The following is a 5,000-nucleotide window of genomic DNA, read 5'->3' as shown; positions in this document are numbered from 1 at the left end:
TAAAGTTACAAAACTTTTTCATAAAAAAACTTGTTAATCAAATCTTGATTAATTATTCAATTTGGTTTACATTTTTAATTCATAATTAGGTGTGGTAATCTTAAATCCCAACAGCTAAAAAAACACTTTATGTTTTATGCACTACTTTTATATAATAACTGATCCTTTATGTTATATAATTTATGATAACTTATTGGTTTAGTAAATTTTGACTATTATATAGTTTTAAAAAAGTCCAGTTAAAGTTTTTGAAAACATATCAAATAGAGCAGTAAGCTAGTTGTAATGTATCATAGAGCAGAAAGATGTAATGCATTAAATGCACACAAAAAAAAATCGTAAAAATTGAGTATTTTATTATATATAATCTAATCTAATAAAAAAAAGTATTAAAACATTTTATGACTTGAGTGATTTATGTTGAATTACAGAAAAAATAATTTCAAAAAAATAAATTCTGAAAGAACGTTCATAAACAAGAAATCTATGAAGATTATATATGCTTATCACTTTTTCTCTTATCTTTCACTTTCACTTCTTTCTAGACCTACTTATCTTCTTTATCTTTCTAGACCTACTTATCTTCTTTATCTTTTTAGACCTACTTATCACTTCTTTTCCTTTCTCCTTATTTTCATAATTCTCTTCTCTTTATCCTTATTACCAAATGCCAAATTATTAGTGGATGTATTAAAAACTGTTAATGGATGCATTAAAAACTGTTAGTGGATGCATTAAAAACTGTTAGTGGATGTATTAAAAAGTAGTAAAACCTATAATAATTTGCTTTTTTTTTTTTGCTCAGTAAAAACTAACAAGTGCATGTTTTGTCTAATTATTTGTATAAGATTTTTGGAGAATATGAAAATGGTTTTGAATTAAACTACAAGCAATTGCAAACTGTAGATCATGCAGTACTTTTAAAGTTAGAAGTCCAACTTTTATTCAAGTTTTAGTATCTTGCTTTGTTAAATCTCCCACTCCTAATCACAGTACTTTGATTATTTAAATCAATTGAGCATTAATAATACTGATGACTAAGCACTATTACTTTAAAAATGTACTTTTGCAGTCCAAGATGAAATACACAGTTACCACTGGAACACCCAACAATGCTCTTTATACACATTTAATTTGTAAAGAGCCTTACAGCTAAATGGATTTTCTTAGCCAAGTCCAACAGAAAGTCACCACACCATGAAACCAGCATTGTAGTAAAAAATTTGACATGGCAAAAAAGTTTGAAATGACAATACCAAAACTAAAATTTACATCAGAAGCAGTTTATGAATTTTGTATTGAGAAAACCAAAGGTGTTAACTTCATTTACAAGATAAGACTTACAATGTGAAGATCAATGAGAAAGGCACAATACATAAAGTATGGGATATCAACTCAATTGGTACTCATAGCTTTTATCAGTTTATAAATCATGGAGATAACAGGGTTGGGGCAAAAAAAGTATTGTACAGACACTAACTACACGATAATCCGAACTTAAAAAGAAACAAGAGATGTTTAACCTGATGTTGTCACTGTGCCAATTTTTAGTTATGCTGTGAATCTACCACTTATCATCATAGAACACTGTGGTGTTCTATGATGATAAGTGGTAGATTGGCATTATAACTAAAATCAACCTGGAAGAAAAAGGTGACGCTGAAACTAGCCAAAAGGTCCATTTTAACTAGACTTAACAAAAAGACAATTACTGCTTTACTGCCAACACAACACATATTGAAAAAATATCTGTACTCCAAAGATCTATTAGAAATATCTGTACCACAAGCTTGTTCTAGATCTGTCAAAAAGTATGTAGTCAAAAAAGTTGAAATGGAGAAAGCATAGGGAACATGAACAAGCAAGGAATGGACATGAACAAGCAAGGAAAGGACATAATTAAGCAAGGAAGGGGCATGCAACAATAATGCAAACTAATACAACTATAGTACAAATATCTTCAATACTTCAAATTCTTGTGCATTTATCAATGAACACCTTGTATATTTATTTGTAAACTCTTGAATTAAAATTGGCCTATTTTGATTGCATTTGGAAAAAATTTTTATACTTTTTAATTTCCTGAAAAAAGTGTTAAAAGCTTTCTATGTTCCTCCAATTTCTTGTGGCATCAAAGGTTAATAAAAATTTATAATATTAACACAGATAAATGGCCAGTGCTTCACAGAAAGATGTGCAAGATTTGTATAAAGATCAAAGGTTCTGAATTAACTGTTCTAAACTGATTTATAGGCAGAATTTTTAGTAGTTTTGTTGCAGTAGGTTATAGCAGGAATGAATAAGCTGTTGTGGGGTTTATAGCACATCACTTGTGGGAATTCAGTGCCCATTGATATAAACTTTCAGGGGTAAACAGACTCTACCTGTTGACCAAACTCACATCCTTTCTTCATCTATTAGGCTGGCGCAGATGTATTTTTAATGCATTGTTTCCAGTTTAAGATGTTGAATGCTGGATCTTCTTGACTCAATGCATGGGTTTTGCTTGTGTCTCTGTTTTTAGGACTAGGCAACTCACTCTATTATCTCCTAATGAGGGCACAGCCCTAAAACTCAGTTTTATGGTTCCGAAGCCGGCTGGTAGTCAGGTTTCCCGAACTCTGTGGTAGCTCTCAGAGAGGCTGATTCCATCAACAGCTGAAAAATATCAAAGTATTAACAGTGCCATGTTGCGCATGGATGGTGTCCCTGTTTGTTCTTTTGATGTGCATTGCCGAGGCCACATTTGGAGTCCTTTGTTACGGCTTGGGGTTAATTAATAGTAATAAGGCTATTAAACAGTGTACTGAGTACTATCAATGCTTTGAATCAAGCTCTTTAACAAATTTAAAAATGAAAACAGTATCAAAAACTATGATACACAAAATCCATCATCATCACGAAGTTCTCAAAACCTATCATTCACTAATATTCGTGGTCTTTGAAGTACTTTTTTTTCTGCTAAGTCTTATCTCTTGCAAAGCTCACCAGACCTACTTGCTCTTTGTGAGACTAATTTGAGTTCAGCTGTCTCATCTTGTGATCTTAGTGTCGATGGTTATCTTCCTTTAATTCGTAAACACTCCAATAGTCACATGCTTGGTCTGGGAATTTACATTCGTAACAATCCATCCATTTGTTGGGAAACAAAGTTTGAATCCACAGACTATTCTTGTATGTGCTTTCATTTAGCACCACTTCACTCTATTGCCTTTCTCTTTGTTCTATATTGCTCTCATTCATCTCAAAATTACATTCTTTTTGATGTTATTTCTGATCATATTGACCAAGCCCTCTCTCTTTATCCATCAGCTAATATTGTTGTTGTCAGTGACTTTAATGTTCATCAAACTTCACACTTGCCTCTAGTGTCAGTGACTCTGCAGACATTAAAGCCCACATGTGCTTCTTACATAACTTTGTGGATTCAGGCTGGCATGGAATTTTTTATTCCCTCTTGACAATTTCAGGTCAAGCCTTACTCTTCTCCATGGTTTTCCTCGCATTGTGCTGCTGCTACTGCCAATGGAACCCATTACTTCCATATCTATCAGCAAAACAATTCTCCAGAAAACAGACGTCTGTTTATTACTGCTAAAAACTATTGTAAAAAGGTTTTGTATAATGCCAGAGCCTGCTATTCTCAGGTCATGAAACCTCGTATTTCATCCCAAAAATTAGGCTCTAGTGACTTCTGGAGAATATTTAATAGTATCAATAATAAGGGCAAATCTGTAATTCCACCTCTCTTGAATGGTTCAGACTTTGTCACCTTACCTAAAGACAGAGCTGATTTGTCTGTTAAGAAACTTTTACCAATATCATCTCTTGATTCCACTAGTTGCGTTCTACCTGATATATACAGCTGATTTGCTAACAGTAATAACCGATAGGTTTTATCATGCATTAGATAAAGGTGGAGAGATTAAGGTCATCGCTCTTGACATTTCAAAAGCTTTTGATAAAGTTTGGCATGCTGGTCTTCTCCATAAGCTATCTTCTTATGGTGTATCTGGTAACATGTTTAAGATTATTGAATCCTTCCTTTCCAATTGTAGTATAAAAGTTGTCCTCGTGATAGCACTCTTCTTCTTATTCTGTATCTTCAGGGTTCCTCAAGTTTCAATCCTTGACCCTATACTCTTTTTAATTTACATTAACAATCTTCCAGATATTTTGACATCTAAGGTGGCATTGTTTGCTAATGATTCTACCATTTATTCTTGTCGTGATAAGAAACCAACACTCTCTGATTGCTTGGAGGGGGCATTTGAGCTTGAAAAGGATCTCACTTCTGCTACAGCATGGGGCTCACAGTGGCTGGTGAACTTTAATTTAGATAAACCCAATTTTTTTCAGCTAATCCTTATCGCAATAATTTAGATCTTCCTATATTTATGGACGGTAATGTACTCGATGAGTCATCTATCTTTCATCTTCTAGGATTAACTCTTATTTCCAATCTGTTGCCATATCTAGGGCGGATCTTCTAATGATGCCCTTTCTCTTTTAGACAAGGTGCAAAAACGCATTGTTCTAGCAGCCAACCTCCAACCATTATCACATCATAGTTATTCTGCTTCTCTTTCTTCTTTCTACAAATACTATAATGGGCACTGCTTTAAAGAGCTAGCATCTCTTGTGCCATTTACTAAAACTCATTCTTGTGTTAATCGTCATTCAATGAAGTCTCATTTCCTTGAACATCAGTTCTTTGGAATTCGCTTCCTTCATCTCGCTTTCCTGATTCATATAAACTGCAATCTTTTAAGACTTTTGTCAATCGTTATCTTGCTCTACAATCTTCATCTTTTCTCTTCCATTAACTTCCAACTCTAATTAGTGGTTGCTTGCAGCCTTGTTGGACGCGAAGATATTTTAAAAAAAACTTACTAGAATTTGTCTCTTCGTTTTTGTTTTTTTTTTGCTGATTTTTTTTTTTTTTGTATTTAGGATGCCTGTTATTTCCATCAAGGAAGTTTAATACAAACGAGGGAACA

General features: G+C 33.2%; 1 protein-coding gene across 4 annotated transcripts in view; it reads right to left on the bottom strand.

Moving 5' to 3' along the window:
• LOC136082455 (S-adenosylmethionine-dependent nucleotide dehydratase RSAD2-like) overlaps nucleotides 1-5,000 on the bottom strand; it is a 69,177-nt gene that overhangs the window by 35,409 nt on the left and 28,768 nt on the right. The gene's annotated exons all lie outside the window — the stretch shown is intronic.

This window comes from Hydra vulgaris, chromosome 07 (assembly GCF_038396675.1).
Source record: "Hydra vulgaris chromosome 07, alternate assembly HydraT2T_AEP".
Classification (NCBI taxonomy): Eukaryota; Metazoa; Cnidaria; class Hydrozoa; order Anthoathecata; family Hydridae; genus Hydra; species Hydra vulgaris.
This window is presented reverse-complemented; position numbering and strand designations above follow the sequence as displayed.